This window comes from Parasteatoda tepidariorum, chromosome 9 (assembly GCF_982258835.1).
Source record: "Parasteatoda tepidariorum strain Cologne lab strain chromosome 9, Ptep-v5.0, whole genome shotgun sequence".
Lineage (NCBI taxonomy): Eukaryota > Metazoa > Arthropoda > Arachnida > Araneae > Theridiidae > Parasteatoda > Parasteatoda tepidariorum.
In genome coordinates, this window is record NC_141763.1 from 58,123,762 (window position 1) to 58,149,608 (window position 25,847).

The 25,847-nt window shown below is 27.2% G+C and overlaps 2 long non-coding RNA genes across 2 annotated transcripts; both read right to left on the reverse strand.

Annotated features, from left to right (window-relative positions):
• Positions 1 to 4,440: 4,440 nt before the first annotated feature.
• On the reverse strand, positions 4,441 to 7,792 carry LOC107437691 (uncharacterized). The gene is made up of 3 exons (XR_015429248.1): positions 7,505 to 7,792; positions 6,644 to 6,809; positions 4,441 to 4,610 (listed from the first exon to the last, which is right to left on the reverse strand). It is a non-coding gene; the product is annotated as an uncharacterized LOC107437691 (long non-coding RNA).
• Positions 7,793 to 15,751: 7,959 nt separating this feature from the next.
• On the reverse strand, positions 15,752 to 21,191 carry LOC107437692 (uncharacterized). The gene is made up of 3 exons (XR_006225586.3): positions 21,038 to 21,191; positions 19,124 to 19,305; positions 15,752 to 15,900 (listed from the first exon to the last, which is right to left on the reverse strand). It is a non-coding gene; the product is annotated as an uncharacterized LOC107437692 (long non-coding RNA).
• Positions 21,192 to 25,847: the final 4,656 nt, after the last annotated feature.

Genomic DNA, 25,847 nt, shown 5'->3' on the forward strand with positions numbered 1-25,847 from the left:
ATCTTATTTGTAATGCAAAAATCCTTGACATTCACTGTATTTTATTTTTTGTTCTTGGAGGAATTAATTTTCTTTCATTTGGCGTTTAACAGATCAGATAAGCAGACTCATAAATATGGAGCGAGAAATAGAATTATTCTCCTTTTACTTTAGCAAACGAGTCATATATTTGTTGAAAATTACCAGCTGAATTTAAATATGAATAAAGTATAAAAATATTTGCTTATAGTTTTCACTTAACTGGAACATAATCCATTTGCGTAATTAATATTTATTCATGTTTGTATGATTTATTTGAAATTTTAGTTAGTTCTAAGTATTTAATTTAATTTTCAAATTTGTTTAAATTTATGAGATGAGTTATGACTTAAAAGAGAATTTAAGAAGTATTAAGCATTGCGAAATCATTAAAAAAATATTCTGCATTAATATATTCATTAATTAATAATCGAGTGAGTTATTTTCACTTATCTATGATAACATTTTAATCCATTTATGTAATTAATATCTATTCATGTTAATATGATTTATTTGAAATTTTAGTTAGTTTTAAGAGTATTTACTTTAATTTTTAAATTTGCTTAAATTTATGAGATGAGTTATTACTTGAAACAGAATTTAAGAAGTATTAAGCATTGCGAAATCAATTCAATAATATTCTGCATTAATATATTCATTAATTAATAGTGGAGTGAGTTATTTTCACTTAACTATAATAAAATTTTAATCCGTTTATGTAATTAATATTTATTCATGTTTCCATGATTTATTTGAAATTATAGTTAGTTCTAAGTATTTAGTTTAATAACTAAATTCCTTTTGAAAAAAGATGAGTTATTAATTAAAAGAGAAGTAAAATATTGAGCTTTCCAGAACCAGCTTTCACTATTATTTTCCGTTAATATATTCATTTATTAATTACAAACAAATTAAATTTAAATGGAATGTGAAGACAATTGTTAACATTGATACTATAAGCCAGTGTTGCTTTGGCCTAAAAGTGGGAAAAAGCTGTTTCATTTTTTATGCTATTCAAATAAATAAAGAGAAAGTTTTGATTTTCAAAAATAGAAGGGACTTTAAGTAAAGATATTTTGTTGTTATTTTAAGTTGTTGTACAATTGTTGTAAGTTGTGTTATAATTTTTACGTTGTTTAGTAACTTTTACAGAACATGAACGTAAAACTTATGTTACGTTAATTAGTTATTGTTAAGCCTAAAATAAACTTCAATTACAGATTTTAATTGAACAAGCATATCTCATGTATACATCCTTTAAAAACTTAATAAAACCCACTTTAGAACTGTTACCAAATTTAGTAGCAATCGAATTAATAAATACAAGGTTATGAAATTAATAAAGATAAACGAATCGTAGTGTTGCTTTCGCATTGTCAATCGTACTGTTATTATCAAATTAACTTTATAAGTTTCATATATAAGTTATAAGTTTTATAAAAATTTATAAGTTTAATATGGAATTTTTGAGATATGAAACATTTTGTAATGGTAAATAGAAATATTATGCTAGACCTTAAGTAATTATTAGTCCTTATAATAACTTAATTATTAAAGCCACTCTTCCAAATCTCTTACTTGTTGAAACTCTTTTTTATTATTATTATTTTTAGGCAAATAAATGGAATGGGAAGATAAATGGTGTCTGAAAAGTTTTCTAAAATTTGAGTTTTGCTGTTGCCATTTTTACAACAAAATACCACCAACGAAAATAACACGGCAGCATGACAAGGTTGTTAAATTTGTAGCATAATTCAAAGAAACAACGCATTTTCACAGTTGAGCATTATTTTAAATATAGTTAAGCTACTTTCTAGTCATGTAATTCCTGTCTTGGTTAACAAAACCTTTTGCTCAGATCATGCAATTTAGTAACCTAAAACATTTCTCTTTATTTTTCTTTCGTACGTTTTTTTATTTTTTAGGTTTATACTAAACAGTGTAAAATCCACCACGTCCTTTAAGAATGAGCGCAATCGGGATATCTATCAACGAAATTCAGCTACATTTATGCTAAATGTCTCATTAAAAACTTCAAGAAATGAAAATGTACGCGAAAGCATAACGAGAAGACTAGTTACTTGAAATGCCATTTCATATACAAAACTAAACTGTATACTTTATGAATCAATAAAAAAATTCACAATTTCCAAATAAAAAAGTGTGTTTTCTATCAAAATTAGTTAAGTGAAGTTTGTTTATAACTAGGTGAATGCTCGTTCTTCGTAAAGGGAGAAAAAAAGTAAATAATTAATAAATCGGTGTTATAATGAACACTACGAAATAATGCACAAAACTGAAAGCATATACTGACGCAATTAATTGAAATTATCCAACAATTAAGCTAAAACATTTCCATTTTTTTTTTGCCCTTCCCGATGGCTTTATGCTATGATTTATTTTCATGAACATTTTTGGAAACATGTTTTTAGAATATGTTTTAAGTTTTTAACATGTTTGTTGGCAGAAGAAATACATGATTTTAAAACTTCATCCCATAGAAATATGTTTTTAGAAATTCATCCCATAAAAACATGTTTTTAGAAGTTCATCCAATAAAAATAAAGATTAATCTTCCTCGGTATCATTTAGCATAAAGTTAGAGGAGTTCCTTGAGGTCAACTTCTGTGAGTGAAAAATTACCATGATTAACAATTTTTTTCGGTACTTACTCCTTTCGGTAGGGCATAAAAACCAACTTCCGCAGTAACCATTATACCTTGGTACCAATATTAGTAAATTTTTTTTAAAAAACACCAATTTTCATAACAGCAGTAATACCTATTACTAAAATTAATTAAGCATCATTGGCGTCAATAATATAAAGCGATGGTGTATGGTTTTTCCGGATATGTACCTTTTCCCTATTAATTTAGCTTGTTAGAATAAAACCTTTTTTTTAAATTTTAATTTGTACCTATTTCCAAAACTAATTCAGCATCATTGGAGTTAATAACAATATGGTAATTTTTACTACTCTCATATACGAATAAGAACCCTTTCTCCATTAATTTAGCTTTAAAATGCAAAACTTTTTTTATTTTAATTTATACTTATTACAAAAATTAATTAATTCTAATTTTCGAAAGTAATTAGTAACGTCGCTAATATTTTTATGATCATTTTTGGCGAACGAAATAATATCGGTACTTTTTTAATTGAAAGGCTTTTTTAATTGAATACTAATATCAGGTACAGAACTATTTTTATCAAACTTGATTTCATTACCGAGCAGTTTTGACTTATCATATGATGTTCTGAAATTGTTTAACACATGTAACAGAAATGATCACATGATTATTAAATATTTTTTTAATAAAATAATTTCTAGACCATCTCATAGTTTAAGTATGATGCTTTTTTAGCTTTTTGCTTTTATTCTCTTCAAGATAAAATCATCTTGATTAAAACAAATCATACACATTTCTAATATTTTTGATATTTCACTGCGTAAAAAAAGATGAGATGTTTTCAGTGAAACTCGAGGACATTTGATTGCATGTATTAAGATTTGAGGATATTTTCAGTCCTAAAAGAGATTGAAATATTTTGAATACGACTATTGAAATTCGAGAACTGGTCTCAAGATTTAAGAACGTCTGGTTATCTTAATTATATATCAAATTTAAGGGCTGAATAATTTCTGACGTATATTAAAGTGAAAAGATGGCAGTGCCTTTGGAGAAATATAAAGTTGTTGTAAAGTAATATATATATAGCGTAAAGTAATGTATATAGTGTTTGAACAGCAATATATATAGCAACGCATTGAAATACGTTTCATCAAGTTAAGTTTTCTATTTCGGACAAAAGCGTTAAACGCTACCTTTATTTTTGACCTTTATTTAATTCAAGATAGAGGTCGCAACAACTTCTGTAATAGATTAAAAATGGCAGTTTTCATTAAAAAAAGAATTTTTATATAAAAAAAGGCATTTTTTTTATTTGTCTTTAATCAATTTATGTTACTCTTTAATATTTCCAAATTTAAAATAGGAAAAAATTGTTATTCAAACAAAAGTCTTTTTTTAGGTTATTTTCTAATAAAAGTTTCGGGAAATATATTTCTTTTACATATTTATCAAAGATCAAGTCTAATTTATCAAAAAAGTCAGATTTAAAATAAAACTTAACGCTTTTAAAATTTTTGCAGCTTGTTGAACCATAATATCGATCATATTATACTTAACATTGGCTTTAATGCAGTCAAACCATATTATTTTGCTTCTTAAATTGGATTGAACGTTAATATGGTTCTACTGGTAGGAAAACATGGTTCAACGCAAAAATTTTGTTCAATTTAATGCTTATATTGAATTTAATACTTATGTTCAATTTAATACTTTTATTAAGGATTCAGTAAATTTGAACGTTGATCCGATTTTTCTGTGACTGTATGTTTAAGAAATATCCATCAGCATAATCAATTTAAAACTTTTATTTTTCAGATAAAAGAACAGAAAGAGCAATTTTTATTTTTAAAATGCATATTAAGATAAAATCTTTAAGATTCAAAATAAGGTCATTTTAAAGCTTTGAATATTTGATCATAATCTTCTTGGTTTTCTTTTCATGTAACACTCATCATTAACCTGAAAATATATAAAAATTGTTTTAGTAACAAGAACAAGTTAGTATTTTCAATAAATTCTATGTTACAAATAAATTTAATACTGATGATTATTTTTGATTGTGAATTCAAATCGAAATTATCACAATAGAATTAATGTTTTACGAGAAACTTAGGAAACAGAAAATGCTCGTCATATCTGGTGTCTAACTAAACCTGAATTCATGGTTAGTAAAAAAATATGTAAATTTATATTTCATTAAGAAGAACAAGTTAGTATTCTCAATAAATTCTTTGCTCTAAGTAACTTAAATGCTGATAATTATTTTAGTTTTTGAATTAAATAAAAATTGTCACTATAGTTGAATTTTTATTTAACGAAAGATTTGAGAAAAAAATGTTCCTTGAAAAATGATACTCGTTGACTAAATCTGGAATCGGAATTAATGGTTAGTAAACAATTGGTATAAATTTATATTTTAGTAACACAAGTTATTATTCAAAGCAAACTTTATGTTCTATACGACTTTTATGCCTATAATTATTTTAGCTTTTGCAGTCAAATCAAAATTATTACAGTAGAATTTTTATTTAACGAGAAGATTAAGAAACGGAAAATGCTAGTCTAATTTAGTCACTGGGAAAATCCGAATTCATGGTTAGAACAAAAAATATTTTAAGTTATATTTAAAAAAACACGAAAAAATTAGTATTCTCAATAAATTATTATGTTCTATACAAATTTAATGCCGATGATTATTTTAGATTTCGAGTTCAAATCAAAATTATTATCCCTGTAGAATTTGTATTTAGCGAAAAGCTTGAGGAACGGAAAACGCTCGTCAATTCCAAAGTGAACTTGTTCCAGATGATTTTTAGTCAGAAATTAAGACATTTAGCTAACATTGATTGCTTAGTTTACCTTTACAATATTTATTCTCAATTAATTTTCATCATAATACATTTAGTTTATTAAATGTTTCATCATTTTTACTTTCTATAGCTTCAAAAAACTGTTGACAATTTTGTAATGAATCCAGAAATACTAAAATATATTAATATTTTTAACAAAACTTACTCTGTTAAAGTGTAAAGTCTTTGTTTAAGCAATGCATCATAAGTTTATCGTTTAATGTATCGAAAGACTCTTTAATAATTTTAAACGGATATTTCATGTTTCCAAATTTATTATAAATCCAAGAAAAAAAAGTAAAAAATTGCTCGCTCATAGAGTACACTTGTATGCATTTATAAACATTGTACCAAAAAAAAATTTAAATTTTACTCGTTAAATACGGGATTATAACTGGGTTATACTGTATTACATAAATACTAATTCAAATCAAAAATTAAATTTCATAACCAAATTGCGATCAATCAATATGTGACAGCTTAAAAGTTGACAAGTTTAGAAAGAAACATTGACTACCTACTGGTTATTGAAATTAAGTATTCAACCAGCATGAGAGTAAGCATTAAACCGTTTTAGGTATCATACTTTACTTATGTTCGGCACTTAAGTATTTAATTAGGAGGTCTTATTGGAATTTTAAATAAGACCTCCTAATTGCCTAAATTTTTTTTCTTGTTCTCTTGTTCCAGCATAAGAGCGAAGCGGAGTTGTGAACGGCAAAATTGCAAGAATTGAGAATAAAATTTTTAAGTATGACTTCAACTTAAAAAAAAATTTGAAAAATTTAAGTGAATTTAGTTTTAAAAAAATAAAGTGGTGAAAGTTGTATCATTCAAAGAAACATTAAATATAATTAAAAAAACAAACAGATTTTATTTTTTCTGTTTATTTCCTGCAGTAGTACTGAAAAGCCGAATTTCAAGCTGTCTAGTTGTAAGCATAGAAAATAAAGATTTCAACTACCATTTTAAAATTTTTTTCAATTAAAAAAACTTAAATTTTATATATTTAATAGTATTTAATTTCGGAAGCATGGAAGAGAAAGTGCTTAATCATTAAAAGAAATAATAAACCTGATTTTAGAGTGACTAACGAACTAAAGTAAAGAACTAGTAGAACTAAAAATAATATTTTTAGCATACCGTTCATTCATTTCTTCCAGTAGTAAGGCAAAGCTGGGTTGTAAGCAGCGTAGTTGTAAGCATAGGGATAAGAAGCAGCTGGAGCTCCATAGTAGTAGTTGTAGTTGTAAGGGTAGTATTGCGCATATGCGCAAACCACCAAAGCAACAACGACCAAGAGAGCAAACTGCAACATAAAAAATAAATAAATAAAAAACTTTGCTCTTAGCATATGAAAATGAAAAAGTAATAAAATTTGATAAATATAATGAAATTCGGTAAGTTAATCATGATACCTTAGAGCACGTAATATAACCCATTTATTCGGTTAAACTTACTTTTCAGTTTTGTATTTTTTACTAAATGTAATAAGAATTATAATTTTGAAAACCAGAATTTTCGCTAAACCATTACCATACGAACGAGAAAAAGACCAAATTAATGGTTTTAATTAATAAAATTATATATTTTTTTAGTTTTTAAATTTTTTCTACAGTATTTGTTATTTACATACCGTACGATAATTTTACAAGAATTTTTTCTCACCGTATAATGTTACAGAAGCAATAAAAATGATTATACTTTATATTACTTGAAAGATACATAGCATAAGAAATATATTTAAAATTTAACTATCTTTGTTATTTTTTTTTTGGGGGGGGGGACTTTAATGATACATTAAATAACGATAAAGTTTTCGTAAATGGCACATTTTAGTTTTTAGTTTAATGTTTGGTAATCTTAAATATAATAAGAAGGCAGTGAAACTGATTTATGCTACATATTAATTGAAAACATTTTAAGAGACATATATACTTTGATAATTTAGTTAGCTTTTAAATTTTTTGATGATTTAATGATAGATTAAATTAAAAGACTCACCAAGTAATGCATGTTGAAAGAGTACTTTTCTAGCTTGAAACTGGAAAGTATAACAATGATTTTTTCTAAGCGGTATTTATACTCAATTGGAGTGGAAAAAAATTTAATCAATTGTATAAAAAACTAGTTTATTTTGAAGGTTATTCATCATCTTTGAGAAAAACCTCCTATAATTTTTTTTTAAAGGTGGGGCTCATCTAACTTGTATGTCCACATTAAAACTCAAAGAAACCATTCTTTTATTTTTTCCTACTTCTTTGATTAAAAATAAATGACGTAAAAACTCTTTAGGAAGAACAATAATGATGTAGGCGCCATCTCTTAATTGTTACTCTATGTGTCAAAAATGATTAATGTTTTTTTATTTTAAAAGATATTACTAGTTTAGAATTTTAATCAAATTTTTAAGGCTAAATGTTTTTTTTTCTGGTTAGAATAATTAATTTAAAGGAATATCTCGTTTTTCAGATGTATCATTTTCAGTTTCTTTTTTGCTTTACTTTGCGTATTCTAGTAAAATTATCGTCTTGTATGGTAATGACATTTCTGGTAAAAAAAAGCAAACTAAACAAATTTAATTCTGATATTAAAAATCAAAGTATAAGGTAATTAAGCCATTCATTTGTTAATATTTCCCTTCATATGGTAGTTGTTTACCGGAAATTCTAGTTTTCAAAATTACAGTTTGTATTAAGACACATTTAGTAAACAATACAAAACTGAAAAATAAATTTAAACAAATAAATGGTTTTTATGTTATGGTTTACCATCATTTGGTAAAGTATTAATTCAAAATTACCAAATTTTATCGCATATTATAAACTATATTTTATAGTTAATTTTACCAAAATACTTCGGTAAAAATTACTAAGCTCTTTGGTGTTCTGAAAATACCATAATATCGTGAATTTTACCATATTCTATTAGTTTTAACTATACTTTTTTTCTCCATGAATTCAACTCATTAGAGGGCAAATTTAACACGGTTGCAAACTGAATCATATTATCTGACTAATTAAACCATATTCTTCTTGATTAAAAAATGTCTTGATAGTTAGCAGAGCGCTGGATTAAACATGAGGCTATCCAGGTTCGATTTTCGGTGTTGGCCGGTTGATGGGTAAACTACGACTTGCTTGAATCGATCACTTTGGTGACGTAAATTATAGCCAGTGGCAGACGATTTATGGATAAAAATTACTTTGCCTTCGAGCTAACTGTGAGAGGGCTTCTTGGTCTTCCTCCCCATATTACGCAAATGCGAGTTAATTCCATCAAAAATTTCTCTAAAAAGAAAAGTTTGTCCCAATACTTGATCCAAGAATTCTTTTGCTTTCTGTGTTGTTTTCAAAGTTATAAGGCTTTAAATTACTAAATAAAATCGAATAATAAATAACTACAGCTCCCATTCAGGCAGAAACGCAGTAAATTTTAATATATTCTAGTAGTTTTGACCATACTTTTTTTCTCCGTATGGAAACTTTGTTTATAACAATTGTATCAAAGTCAGTTTGATATCAGTTTTATAGATAAAAATTTCAAACAAAAAAGCATTGCGAAATTAAAAATATGATATATCTTTAATATTATAAAAATATCTTTTGCATTTATATTCGACACACTTTAGTCACAATTTTTTCAGTATTTTGTATATGAATATTAAATGTCGTTAAATCAATCGAAAGAATGTTAAAAAATTGTTGCATTAAAGCTTGTGTAAAAATAATAATTCGTATATAATGAGATGAAGAAAAAAAAGAATAAATAAACTAAAAATAAAATAGAATGTTTATGTTTCAAAATACTTTAGTAAAATATGATTTCAACCCCCACTATAAAAATTTTAAACCCAGTTGAGGGAATGAGATGCAAAAAGTAAAATTTTTCAATCAGAAAGTATTTTTAAAGGGTTTTTTTCTTTCATTTCATTGTAAAAGTAAGCTAAAAACTTTCTTCCTAAATAGGTAGTTTAAATAATTAGTTGTTAATATAATTATGCAGATATTCGTCAAAAAATATACATAAGCACATTTATTTGAAATGTTACAATTGTAATTTTGCATTTAAATTTATTTATTTTTATTTTTAATTTAGGGGGATTCCATACAGTGGTTATAAACTTATATGAGATCTAGAACTCACCATGAGGATGCTCTCGTAAGCCGCTAGAGTCGCTTATTCCTTAATGCGGACTTCCTATTTTTTGTACTTTTATTTATTTGTACTTACCTTTTTTTTTTAACCCGTACTCAATTTTATGTTTTCTTATAATTATTATCAAAAATTGCATTAAAAAAGGACCAGAAATATCTGTTTTTTTTTGTATTTTACTGATTCGACAAATGAATTGATGAGATCCTAAAGTTAGTCTCCAAATCAGTAAATTATGGCAAACAAAATTAAATCTGGGCAAATTGAAATACAATAATTGATAATAATTACTAAAAGAAAATTTGCTTAAAGTTAAGGAATTTATCTAAAACAAAGAAATTTATATCAGTAATATATTATTAATTATGATCGTGTGAACAACTAGTATCTAATCGGATACTTGCAACTCAAGGAAAAGTAAATTGACTATGACTAACCATGTGATTTAAATCATAATTAATAAGGTACCTGTGAGCAATGTCATGCGTGTGTGTTAAAACTGATTGACTTCTGAATAGAAAAATGCAAAAATTTACCTCCTGCAGGTATCCCGTTGAGAAGTGCCACTAGTGGCGTATGATGACACTTCCACCCATAGATTTCAGCGCAATCCTCAATCATTATAATGTACAGTGTGCAAAAGAATAATATACGGACCACCCTGAATAACTTTTGATCTAATGGTCGGATCTTCACATTCCAGGACTCAATTTTGATGGTTCGATGCGGGGACCTCAAATATGACAATTAATTAGTGCAGACGATATTTTAAATTAAAAAATCAGACACAGAACGCATTTTCTCAGAAAAAAATTCTTTTTTCCGACGAATTCGGATTTTTGATCCTCAAAATATAGCGGAGAGCAGCAATCTAGGAATCATAGTCCCAATAGGTAAGTCAGGAGAACGGTCAAAAGTTTGCGTATTTCACCATTTCCGGAAAACTTTTTAAGCAAATTGAAACCTTTTTTTCTTTGCACACACTTATTAAATTCGCTTATCTGAAGAAAATATAAATTTTAATATATATTTATAATTTTCTATTGTTTTATTCTCCATTGCTTTATTTGATAATGGTCGAAAAACTTTTGAATTGTAAGCTATGCAATTTTTTTTGCATGATTTTAAAGAATACAAATTTCAAAATGCAAAATTTGAGTGAAATCAGCTAAATAGTTCCTGAGAAATTCAATTTTGAAAATACGACTTTTTCAAATTTCGTTTTCCCCGGAACTATTCGTTCGATTTCCGCTCAAAGTTTGTATTTTGACGTTTAAAATTGCATTCCTTAAAATGGTGTAAAAATTGCATACCTAACAATTCAATATTTTTTTCGGCTATTAATAAATAAAGCAATAAAAAATAGTACTTTTTTACAAAAAGTTATATTTTGCATGAAAGTATTTTTAGATAAGCGAACTTTATAATTGTGTGCAAAAATTTTTCAGTTCGCTTAAAAAGTTCTCGAGATATGATTAATTGCGCAAACATTAAAATTAATACTAAGGGGTCCAAACTTTTGATCGCTCTCTAAACTTACTTATTGGGACCCTATTTCTCAGGTTGCAGTTATTTCCTATATTTTGAGGGACTGATATTCGAAACCATTGAAAAAATTGTATGTTTATTATACATACATTTTTTGTCTCGTACCTAATTGTTTGTCTGCGATTTGCCTTTTGGTATTGTATGTAATGTATTTTTTTGAAAAATAAAGTACTTTTTACTATTTATATTATGGATATTTTTTTATTCATAAAAAGATTTCGGTTTTCTAAATTCATAAATTAAAACTATTGATAAATTCATAAATTATTTATATTTTAATAATATTATTGAAATATAATAAATTGTAAATACGAGGCTGTTCGATTTAGGCAACTAAACGTGCACGATTTAGTTGCCTCAATCGTGCCTCGCGCGTAGTTCTAAATTGTAGCGGTATGATTTAGAAGCGACTAATCAATTTCCACAATTGAATGGGTTGTTTTTCAAGCCTTTAAAACTAAGTTACACCCAAACTGTCAAAAAGAAGATCTAATTCTGGATTTCTGGGCTGATTTTTACCCAATACCAAAGTTCTCATCGAGGGAGTAAGGCTAATAATAAGATTGAAACCATTGAGAACCCTGTTTAAAAAGAAGTAACTATTCTCTAGCGTCAATCTTTATTAAACTGACTTTTTGGCTGTGGTAAAAAATCGTTACGTAAATCAATCGTAAAAAAAGACGAAACTATTTAATTAAATTCAATAAGATACGATTTTCTTATTCCAAGGTTGGCAAAATTGATGAAAAATATCAAAAGTGATGAGCCTTCTGGTTAGTCAGTAAAGACCTATCTAATAATTATTGGTTAGTATAATGATTTGATGGACTGATATGTCCCAGTGACAATTACAGTGAAGACTTCCATCTAAATAATTACATCATTTTCAAAACCTAAGAAGAAAGAAAACTGGTTATAGATCCCAGCTAGCAGTGCTTATAAGAGTCCCGCTAGAACTTTGTTGCACGTAACATAACATTCCTCTATTAACATTTTATGGACTTATAATAGTGTTATGATACTTATAACAGTTCAAAAATTTAATATTAAATTTATTATTATGCTAATAAATAATTGTTTTGTGTTACTCATGGTCTACTTATGCAGTTAATCAAATACTTAATATTTTTGAGGCGATTTAGGGAGCAGATGGTACAAATTAGACAACCGATTTCTGAATTCGTACCATTTGTAGTCCTTACGAAAACGATTAATTTTTAGTACTTACTCATAAATATTATTACCAAGAAACAATTTTAGTACCTGAATAATTATATTTCATTATTAAAGTATTTCAAATGTAATTGTCAATAATTATAGTGTTTGGTGAAAATTTAAGTGTGAAAAATTGTTTGAAAATACAATATCTTTACGAAAATTTGTTTTCATCTTTATTTACTTTATTGAAAATTTTATTATAAATAAAAATGTTTTATAGGTAAATATTTGGCTCAAAAAAAATATTTCTTTCATAAAATTGTTTAAATTTAAAATATGATAAATTTAATTATGAAGTTTCAGATTATTGCAGTTTAAATAGTCGTTGCATTTAAGAATAAAAATTTGTGAACTTTTTTATTGGAAATAGTAATTTTTGATTCCTTTACACTTACCTTTCATAGATAGAAGCTTAAAATATAGATTTTAATCCTTTTAATGTTTTTTAATTCGACAGGTTCAAGGTTATTAGACAATTCAAGGAGTTTGACTGAGCAGGCAGTTAATTTGCTTTAATGATTTCAACTTTCAACGGCTTTTAATGATTTTTTTTTGAAAGTTTCCTCTTGACTGTAGTTGGTTGCAATTATAATGCAAGCTTTATTTTATTTAAAATTTTCTACTTGAATCAAGAAAAAAGTAAAAATTCATGTTTTTCTTTATTTAAAAAAAAGAGAACGAGTCGTTAAAAGCCGCTGGATAGGAAAATCACGTCGGGGCATTCAAACTAATCTGGCATGCCACTGCAAATGATGCATGTTTGAGTAATTTCAATCATGAACTATTCAAGATTGCTTGATTCTAAAAAAAATTCATAAATCGTATATATTAATGCTAGACACACGTTGAAAATATTTTCTTCAGGAAAACTAAGGTTTCATGATAAAAATTTGTAAAATCAGCATCTAAACTGTTATACGTTGTTTTTATATTTTTTAAATAAAATTTTCATTCGAACAATCAAAATTTAAGTGCTAGTTGTAATTGTACAAAGCTTTTGTATAGCGTTTGTCTTACGTTAATCGTAACGCTAAATTTATTTTCTATTTCTTTACACTGTTAGAATTTTCATTCTAAAATTATTGTAAAATAACCGGCAGCAATCTTTTTATTCGATCAACCGTAAAGTTTACGGTGAAGAACTTTTTTTTTACCTTTACGGCTCTGAAACTATTTACGACAAGTAAGGTTATAAAACTATAAGGTTATACGATTTAGAACTAGCATGGTTTCAAAACCATGAAAGAGAAATTTAACTGGACATGGGAGCTAGGTTTTTCGTTTGGCAATGGGCAATTGAGAGTGTAAGACGCTTTGAACTCTTCCTGTTTGAAGGAAATGGGGGAAATATTGGGGTGTTAGCACTGAGATTCGAACCCAGTTCTGTCAGTCATGAACGTGACAGATTAGCCGTCTCGATTGTAATATGTAGGCAGTTACAAGGAGCTGAGCGGCTTCATGAGGTGGGCTTTGTTGGTGCGATAAAATTCTGGTTGTTTAACTGTATTAGGTGAAAGCAGTTAAGAAACGGTTTTCCTCACTATTTACAGTTTGATTACCGTGTTTTGATGGTTATCCTACTATTTCGTTTAAATATGATAAAATAACAATTAAATAAATTGTATTTAACCATTATTTCCAAGAAATTTCCAACAGTGTAGGAACACGGTGATTTGTAGGGAAAATTTTGCTTTTGCGCTGTGAAGCTCAAATAGCGTTAAGGTTAATGTTAAGGGAAACCATAATCTTATCTGAAACCTTTCTAATTATTTCCTAAAAAAAGTTTTTATAACAAGTTTTCAAGACTTTTTAAAAAAAGAAAAATTGGTTTCATAGAAAAAAATCTCAATTTCACGCAGTAAAATTTCCTTTTCTTAAATTTGTGATTTTCCATATGATTAGTGATTTGTTTTACTTCCATTTTTGATAAAATTAAAAGTCAATATTGAAGTGCCCTGTAATTTTTTAGTAGAAAAAATTTATCAATGAGCAATTATTCTTTTCAGAATATGACTCATGCTTTAAATTAATTGTAGAAAATTTAACTCACCTGGAATTTTCTGCAAAATTCTAATTTCTGTTGCTATTCGTAACAAAGATTATGCTTGGATCCCAAAAAGTATGATTTATACACTGAGATAAAAATATGGTTTAAACAACTAGAATATGGTAAAATTTACCGTATTTTTATCTTTATGGGAACATTATAAATCTCGGTAATTTTTACCGAAGCGCTTTGGTAATGATTTTGGTAAAATTAGTAATAAAATATTTTTTTACGATATGTGATAAAATCTGGTAAATGTGGAAAAATTTGGTACTTTTATTATAATACCTTAGAGCATGGGTATAAAAGCCATTTATTCAGCTAAACTTAATTCTTAGCTTTATATTTTTTTAATTATTGTGTCCTAAAAAGAGCTATAATTTCGAAAGCCAAAATTTCCGGTAAACAGTTCCCATATGAACGAGAAACAAAAAACACATGAATATTTTAAATACCGGATATACCAGAATTTTTTTACAGGAAATGTTATTACCTAGTACGATGGTTTTACCAGAATTGTTTCTCCGGGTAACGCTTTTCAAAAATGGTATTCATAAATTAGATGCACATTCCTTGCAAAACATGACTCATGCTCTGAATAAATTGTAAAAACTTTAGGATTTGGGGTGCTGTCCTGTATCATATTAATATTTCTTATGAAACTTTCAGCAAAAAACTAACAGTTGCTTGTTGTAACAAATATGTTTTTAAAAATGTTGTTCATAAACTTTTGGCATTCAGAAAATATACGTTTCTTAATTCAAATAATCAATTTAGCACCACAAATTTGTTTCAGAAGTTTGTTAGATTTTCATCATACATTAAACTAAATTTATCCTAATTAATTATGCAGAGTATCACCCCGAGAATTTATATGAAAAAATAATACAACTTTCAGTTAACTATATTTCCAAATGTTTGAAAATTCAGGATACATTTTTCATCTAGTTGATTTATAATATTACTAAGTTCACTGCAATCTTAATATGGTTCTAGTTTGAACCTTATTATCGTACTTTTTAAACTTATTCACACGATACTGTGGTTCAACTTGGAAGGAAAAAAAGTTCCATTAGAGACTTTGTTAATTTTGTAATTTTGTAGCAATTCGGCACCGCATTATGGTCCAATATACCAATGGTATGGTTCAATGTTGATCCTATTTTTTTTTAGTGTGTAAAAAATGTCTCAACCTTAATATACAAACAATAAAGACTTCGCAAAAAAATAAATAAATAAATAAATTTTAAAAAAACACACACACACAAATGATATAAAAACTGTTGAAAGTAGAGACAATTTTTATTTTTCAGATAAAAATAATCAATAGAATTTGTTTCCAATTGAAATAAGTTTGATTTGTCATTTTAATTAATCTAAGGTATTTTTTTCATTCATCAATATTCTTCTTAGAAAGTGGCCTAGACTGCTCCTGAAATTAGAAAAGCAAAATTATTCATTATAATGAAGCACATATTAATTCCAACATATGAGTTTTATTGTAAGGTTAGGTTTAATTAATTATAGAAGTAAATATTTAAAATTAGATAAATCCTTTTATAGAATCATTTAAAAAAACTGCGCTTTTTTATATCATATAAAAAAATTTTTTTTGTATCAAGTATGAAACCTTTAAGCTCTTTGTGTACTGTAAGAGGTTGTACAACTTTATTCTGAAAGTTTTGGAATTTTTTGTTTGGTATTTAAAGTTGTACGGTATTTTTAAATTTAATCGGAAAATTTTTCAGACTGACTCTAAAGAGTTAACAAATTATTCTTAAAGGATATCGCCTTCGATTCTAAATTCTAATTTTGCTATATCTACAATCTATCTCGAACGAAAAAATAATGAACCAGCAGAATTGATGGGTATTATTTTACTGAAAACATAATACTTTAAGTAACAAAAAAAAACATAATTTTTAGAGAAAAGGACTACATAAATAACGAATTTATGTAATCACTTCCCAATTTCCACTTTTAAGACTTAGTTGTTTAATAAAAAAATAACAGATTAAGATACTTTTCAGTAATTTTCTAGTTCTTTTAAGTTAAGATAGTAAGTTTTCCAATTACACTATTTAATACAGGGAATAATAATTGTAATTCAAACTACTTTAATATTAAGCGACAACAGTTTAAAGAACACAATTAAAGTACAGTTGTTTGAGAAAACAAGTCAATAAATTACTTTTCTTCAAAGTGGTTACAAATTTTAACCTTAAAACTTAGCATAATTGTTACATGTTTTATTGCAACAAGTCATATTTTACTGTTGTACTATAAGACAGTAATTAATTTTTATATACAATTATTAATTATTATCTATAAAAACACATAATAAGGCAATATGGTTAACTTGAGACAATTTGTAGTAAGTTATGTAAAATTCAAAACATTCAATATTTTTTGCTATAATTCGACGTTTTAACTTACATAAATTTTGACGCACTTTTGATGTAAATAATACTTAGAATGAACGTACTCATCCTTAACCACTAAAAAGTGGTCAGTAAAATATTCATAAAAAATAGAATTTATTTACATATAATTTAACGTGAATTTTAAGTTTTTTGGAAAACCATTTTTCGCTATAACCACTTTTCGGAATTGCGTACATTTTACGAATGCTTAGTAAAATTTAAATGAGAAATATGCGTATTTTTGACGCAAAATTGATGTTTTTGAGCAAAATATTAGATAAAATTTTGTTTATGAAATGTTCTCCATAAAATTTTAAATATTTAAAAAATGGGTGTTATAGCTTGAAAACTTTATTTTCCCAAAAATGTCACAAGTAATATTATAATAAAATTCTTAGTATTTTAGCAAATTAATAAAAAGGAAATGCAGTGGAGTTCGGAAAAGTACAAACACAATTATTTTTTTTTCCTTATTGAAAACGTTGCTATGCTATATAACTGTTAAAAAAAAACTTCGACACATGAAAGAAATATAGCAATCTGAAAAATAAATACACTCACCATGTTTTTTTTAAAAGAAATTTAAAATAGCCGCCACGAATCACATGTGACATTTTTTCTTACGGTAATTCGCTTGCAGAATATTAAATATTTATTATTAATTTTTTGTAGTAAAAGTTGAAACATATGGCGAATACATCAGTAAATTACAAAACACAGTAAGCAACCTTGTATAGAGATTCTAACATGACATCTTTGCGTGACAATCATACCAAAGATGATTTCCACTTTTCTGTAAAAAAATGTCGGTCTTTCCTATTCTGTTGACTGTTTTTTATGTAATTTAAATTTGTACTAATGCCTTTCTTATAAGGCAACAATCAATTTATCATAAACTAAAAGAGGCTATTTCACAAACTGACGATAGGTTTTTCCTAAACTATGATATTTTTTCATAAATTAACTTTGAAGTTTACATAAACTAACAAAAAAATTTTCGCACTCTGACAATGAACTTTTTATGATCTAACATAAGCTAAGATTTTTTCAGAAACTGTCATGGAAAGTTTTTATAAAATAGCTGTAGATTTTCATAAACTGAAACTGCATTTTTAAGCTAACTATGACTTAAAGTTCTGGGCAAACATTTCAAATGATTCGTCTTTTATCAATAGAGGTAAACATAGACTTTGAATTCATTGTAATAAAAGGATAAATGATCGTATTCGCTATTATAAAATTTTTGTCCTTGTTCTTAAAGTATTAAAAACTCAAGACAACAATTGCTTTAAATTTTGCGTATAAATTTTAAAAGTAATATATACAATATACAGAAACGGAAATAAGTTTTTGGTAAAGTTAAGACAACTACAAACGTAAAGATTTTTTTCACTACTGTATATATATGAAGGTGTTACTGCATGTATTTGACTTAACATAACTATAAGTTTTACAATAAGCTTCGTCATTAAATTGATAAATATCATTAAATCCCTTTTCTTATTAAAACTTGGAATAGTTAAAACATAGTAAATAGTACTCATATTATTGGTTAAAGTGATTTATTTTAAAATTTACAATTTATTTACTGCCTTCAAAGAGTTATCATGTTAAAACGTTTACAAAAAATAATGCGATCGACACCATGATAATGACACATAAGGAATAATTAAATATTCCTCTTATCGCAATAAAAATTAGTGAAACCCAAATATTCCATAGAAAAGCAATGGGTCCATGTCCTCATTTTAACTATTTTTGTTATTCTCCATTGTTTATCCCGTTGACGCAGAATTTTTAGTAAACATATTTTTCATACTTTTTTCATTTTTTTGTATTAATTTAGGTGAAAAAGTGAAAAATATTATATTTAGCATTTTAATAATTTATGGTTAGGTAATACAGCGGGAAACACGTCAAAGGTAAAATCCTCTAAACACTGCTTACTTTCAAAAAATTGTTTTTTAAACAATTATTTGCAGTTATTTAGATCTAAGAGAAACAGTTGGATCTAAGAGAAATTTCTTTAATTTACAAAATGAATTATAGGCAAATATTTAAATATTAATAAAAAAGAGCACTATTATTTTAATGATATTTTCATAATGGGAAAGATTGTCTTTATAAATTTCATGAACAACACCAGAATAAATGGTTCTAGGAATATTAGGAATATTACAACAAACTTTTTTTTAATTGAATTTGAATTTTCCTTAAAAATTTCGAACCTACCTGTCATTAGCTTATTTCTTCCAGTAGTAGGGGTAAGCTGGGTTATATACAGGGTTGTAAGCAGCGTAGTTGTAAGCATGACCATAGGAAACAGCAGGAACTCCGTAATGATAGTTGTAGTTGTAAGGGTAATATTGCGCATAAGCGCAAACTACCAAAGCCACTACAACCAAGAGAGCAAACTGAAAAGAAATTAAAAAATTAAAGAAAAATTCTTCGAATTTAAAGTCAAAAGGGACAGTTTACTGCCACACTGGAACAGTTCAATCAATAAAGGTACCATATTTGCAAAAAAAAAAAACATACATTTTTATTTAAATAAGGACATAGTTTTTTTAAATTCTTGTATATCTTACATCAATTTTTATTCTAAACACAGAAAGATGCATTTAACTGTAAATGCATTTTGGAAATTGATTTAACATAGTACAGCATAAACTGAATTTCAATCAACTGTCATGCAGTTAAAGTTTGATCAATAAAACTATCTAGGTACTATCTATATAAAATCGCAATTTTGAATTCGTATTTTTTCCATAATTGTTTAATTTGACTAATAACTTAATAATCATTAATTTTGATTTTTTCTGTAGACTGAACCAAAAAATATTTTGTTCAGCAAAATCATTTTCCTTTAATATTTCAGAATGAAACCTTATATACACAAGATAAAAAGGTATTATTTAATTTTAGGTTAGCGTATATTTTTCTACATGGTTTCATACCTGCATATATTATATCAATTTAAGATCTTAAGACTATTCAATTTGGTAGTAAACAAAAATAAATTGATACATAGAAAGTTGAATTAAACACTAATCACATTCAAAGAAATTCACAGGTTTGAGTAAATAAAATGTATTATGACTGCTTAATTTCCTAAAATTTTTTATTGTGAAATTAATTGAAGGCTTAACAATTTTTTTTAAATAATTAGAATAAGTATTTGTAAGTATAAAAAAAAGAGAGTAATTCTTTTACGAATTTAGAAGTCTCCATTCACCAATCCCGGTAGTAGCTTTTCTTTCTTAAAAGTCGATATTTTCCGCGAAGTTTCGATATTTTGTTAAAGTGTTAAATGTAATGAAAAAAATTATTACCTTGATTTAATAATTATACAAATGTATTAGAAAACAATTTAATCTTCTGAGAGCAGATGACTCAGTAAGCAAAGATAAACGAGAAGTAATTTGACTCATTAAAGAGACTTGTTTTGTCATAACAGATGAAATTGGAAATGGTTTTTTATCTCTCTTGATTTCCTCCTTTTATATTTCTAAAGAATTTCAATATAAATGTTAAGATTTATGTCTGACAAAAACTAATTTTTCTCTCTCTCACTTTTTGTTGCTTTTGTCACCAACTCAAGCTGGAACTTACAAAGTAAGGATATAGAGAAAGATAAAAAAGTTTTTCTCATTTATGAGCAAATGGTAACTATATGAAGCAAAAAGAAAATAAAAACAATTCACCAAAAAAAGCATTTAAATTGCAACAACTTTCGGAAGAATGAATTTTTTTTTAAAAAAAGGAAGATAAAAATTTGGCTTAAGTCTGCACATAAAAATAGCTTTTTCAAAGCGTCAAATTTCAACAATTTAATTGCCTAACTCTCGATGCAAAGCGGCCAGATGACATTTTTTACTGCAAGTTTAACAGTTAATAATTCTCAAACCGATTATAGAGTGTTAGTTTTTTTATTCCATCGAACTCCTTATGCATTTTTCTATATATCCTCCTAATTCTACATAACCAAGTCCCATGTTATTTACTTAACAAAACGAATTGTAACATTAAGCTGAATATCCAAGTTAGAGGCGGTATTCTAGTATTGAGGGAAGCCTCTTTAAACTTTATCGGAAAATATCTTAAATTTATGGAAATATCTTACATTACAATGGAAATAATACTCACCAAGTAGTTCATATTGAAAGTTTACTTTTCTCGTTTGAAACTAGAAAGTATACAGAAACTAAAACGAATGGCTTTTTATACTAATCGCAAATAAAAGAAATAACAATAATTTCGGAAACTAGATTAATTTGAAGGTTATATTTCATCTTTGTGGAAAACCTCTTCTTAAGTTTATTTTTGAAAGGTGGGGCCGGATTGCCTTGCCCAAACAACTCTTCCTTAAAACATTTTTTTTTTGCACTTTTAATTGTAATTGTTAAAATAAATAAATAAATGGGAAAAGGTAATTCAAATAGAAAGGTTGGGCAAGATAGACATTCCCCAATGTAACACTTAGTTTATGTTAATCACAAAAAACTTGTTCTTAATACTGAAATAAATTGTTTTTATTAGTTTGCTAATTGTTGATCGTAATTCAATCTTGTAAATTATTCTTGAATGGTAAATTTGCGTTTCCAAAATATAAGTTTGTTATTGATTGATAGATTTCTTTTTCAAAGTAATCTTAAAAAAAATTTGTGTTGAATCAATACTATCATTCATAGTTAGAATTCGTCCCGAGTACCTTAAATTTTAAGTTTAAATTTTATATCTAATTAAAAAATTAGTTTTTTTAAAACTATGTGTTTTGAATGGGTTAAATAAAGAATACATTTTTATTAGTCAGATCTATAGCGAAATTTCGAAAGACTTTGTGACTCCAATTTCAAGAGACATCAGTTTTAAAGATATTTTAGCTGCCGAAAGAAATTTTTTTACGTGATGTTCATTGCCTTTTTGCGTTTGATGCAATAATAAGTTACTGATTAAAATAAAAATATTAAGTGTACTTAAAAAACGTAGTTTTAACTTTTTTTTATTTTCTACTTTTTAGTGTTTTATTTTATTTCTTATGTCCAAAGAGATGTAAATTTCTGTTGGTGCCACTAATGAGCACATTCAACTTATCACAATCCTAGAATTGCGATACATTTTATTTGTACCATTAAAAAAACCTATTATTTTGACTGACATTAGGCAAGGAGCTTCATTTAAAATTTGAGCATTACAGGTAATTGAAAAGAGATCGCAAATTTGATTGGTAATAAATGATAAAGTGATCAGTCAAGTTTAACTAGCTTATGCCAAAAAAGAGTAGAAACTTGTTACCTCATCAAACATAGATCTCCAAATGAGATTTAAGCACTCTTGTTAGTCGGAAAAAGGTCAGAATCCTGATTGACGATAAATTCTATCAGGTGATTAAATGATGGTAAATTCTATTTGTAATGGATAGGAAAAGATTTAAACTTACGTTGTTATCAGGTAAAGAGCTCAAATAGAGATATGAGTACTTTGGCTAGTCGGTAAGTGGTTGAAATTTTAAACGCCAGATACTACTCACACACAAAAGTAAGTCAATAGAATTGATGCCAAAATTAATAGTCATCTAAACATGGGATGAAATAGGAATATGAGTTAAATCTGCAAGGTAGAGTTTTAATGCTAAGATCACAACGCAAATAGATATATGAGAGATTTAGATAGTCGGTAAGTAGTCGAATCGCTTTGGTAGCCCGAAAACCTGTGCTCGAAGTTGAGTCCTTTTACGGTAGAACATTTTAACGAGGATCGATACCGCGCTCCCTCGGTCCCTACGCAGACTGATCAAAGTGGTCCCCCACTCGCTTACTGACCGCAGCCAGTGATGCCAAAATGAATATATGCTGTTTCAATTTTCAATATTTGGTGTTTCCAAAATCAACAAAAATTTGTTTAAGAGTTATTTTGACATATTTTTGCTTAATTTCGAGAATTTTTTTTTTACAAAGCATGATTTTTTACAGCAAGACATCAGGTAAATGCATAAATCACTACCAAAGTTCAGGAAATATTTAGTGAAATATCCAAAGTAAAGATGATGAAGACTTTGAGCTCCATACCATCTTCAATTTTCACTTAAAGATACGAAACTATACTACTTTAATAATGAATCACACTTTGTTTGTAACATCTTTAGTGACGGAAAAAATACATTTTGGAAAAGTAATGGCATCAGTGACATGCATTACAATGTCTTTAGCTTTGGGGAAATTTTAGGTGTCACATAAAACATTTTGGAGGTAAAGAAACATACTTTTGAGCTTTATTATGCTTGTGTACTTTGTAGCTCTATGTCTGAAAATATTGGTACTTCCTGTATGTTGTTTGAATTTCCTGCAATTGTTTGAATTCAGGTTTCATTAAAAATGACATGTTTCTTAGCAAACATTCAAAAAAATTTTCTTCCCATAATATCGGTGTTTTAAATCATAATATGGTGGAAGCTGGATCAGCATAAAAACAACATTTATGAGCAAATTAATGTTTTATACCAATTTAACTGTATTTATTGCAAATACTCATTTATTGCTCATTAATATTATACTCTATTATAAGAATTAAAAATTAAATTCTTAAATTTTAAAGTGCTGTTACGTTTTAATATTATAAAGTAGTCACCTGATAATTAATTTACTATGCAACATATTACAATTAAGATATTTTTTAATTGTTTTATAATTTTTAAACGATAATTATTAAGCCATATTTACTTTACAACAAATTTTAAGCAAAAGTATTTAATCAACACATGCAATTAAAATATTCATTACGAATAATTTATTTAAAGTTCTAAAGCAATATTCAAAATTAACTTTTCTACTTACCGCAAAACATTTCTTAAAGAAAAAATTGTTTGACGAGTTTTTATGACAAGCAGAAAGTAATTATGAATTTAAATACACATTTGTGTATGAAGTTGAAATGTTAACTGGGCATCACGATTATGCTTGAATTTTCTCCCCACAGAATTATAATTAAATCTGCATTAATACAGTAAAAAAAAATCCTGGAATTTTTTTTCTCTTTTGAATAATCATTAAAGTGGATGCAATAGATAACAAAGGAGAAAAAGTTTGTATTGCATTCATGGTAGTATTTGATCTATCCTAATTCGGCTGTTTAGATTTCAAGTCTGAAATTAGTCTTGTTCTGAAAGCTACAGATTTTTTTTCAATAACATCATCAGTTTAGATTATTTTTTACCTAAATGTACAAGTTAGGAATATATATATATATATATATATATATATATATATATATATATATATATATATATATATATATATATATATATATATATATATATATATATATATATATATATATATATATATATATATATATATATATATATATATATATATATATATATATATATATATATATATATATATATATATATATATATAAAAATCTCTTGTCACAGTTTTAGTGGTTAAACTCCTCCTAAACGGCTGGATCGATTTTGATGAAATTTTATATGTATATTCAGTAGGTATGAGAATAGGTTTATAACTAATTTTTTTTTCATTTTTTGGACAGATTTAACGTATATTTTAAATATATCTTTATTTAATCATATTCCAATCCAAACTAGACATAGAAACCTGATAAATCAAAAAGTAATATTCACGCACGTTGCAACAATTCACTTTAAACTCTAATACTTATGCTCGCCCTTAAAAGAATATCATCAAATATATTTGGAAGTATGTGAATAAAGGCAGTGATATGGCAGTATTTCGAGTTGAAAATACCAATGTGACTGCTCTTCCGGTGAATAACAACGATGAAAGAACACTGTACCAAATTGGCCGGTACACCAGTTCAATTGAAGCTGCTTGACTTATCTTGGGTTTCCCAATTCATGAACGGGATCCAACCGTTATTCATTTAACCGTCCATCTTGAAAACGGTCATCGCGTATATTTCACGAACGAGACAGTGATTGACCGAGCTATATAAATTCATCAAAAACTACACTCACCGAATTTTTCGAATTGCGTAATCGTGCGGATGCTTTTGGTGCCTTTGCACGGACATTACTCTACTTAGAAGTACCACACTATTTCAGTTGGGCTCAAACAAAAAAAATGGACTTCCCGCAAGCAAGGCACACCGGTTGATGCATGTCCCGGTTTATTCAAATCAAACACCTTGGGGAGAGTATAGACGTAAAGTCGATGGACATCAGCATTAAACGTTTAAAGATGCATGTCTTGCACTCGGCTTGCTGGAAAACGACAACCAGCGGGAATGTATGCTTTGCCGAAGCAGCATTGAACTGTACTGCAAAGCAAATTCGTCTACAATTCGCTATAGTATTAACTACGTGTTTCCCGACCCGTATAGAAACGTTATGGGAAAATCACAAAGATTCAATGACTGATGATATACTGTATCAACATCTCACACGTTGCAACGATCTAACGATAGCATTCAGCTATGCTATGTACAATGAAGCACTGATTGCTATTAAAGATCTTTGCATTATTATTGACAACTTGCCTCTCAGTCATTTAGGTATGCTTTCGCCAAATTGAAGTGCATCTGATTTATTAAACAATGACATGAATCGTGAACTTCAATGCAATATGGTAGAAATGGCAGCGATTGTTACTCGCAATGTTCCGCTAATGAATGAGGAACAAAGGAACATTTATGACTGCATTATGCTTTCAGTTTCAGCAGGACAATGTGGATTTTTTTTGGGATGCACCAGGTAGAACTGGCAAAACATTTATTATTTCGCTAATTTTCGCTGAAATACGATGGCATCGCGTTGGCCGTTGCATCATCTGGCACTGCGGCAACTCCATTGGATGGAGGCAGAACAGCTCATTCAGTATTTAAGCTGCCACTAAATATTCAAAGCAACCCAGATGCAGTGTGCAACATAAAAAAGCAATCGTCTAAGGCTACAGTATTGAAACACTGTAAAATTATC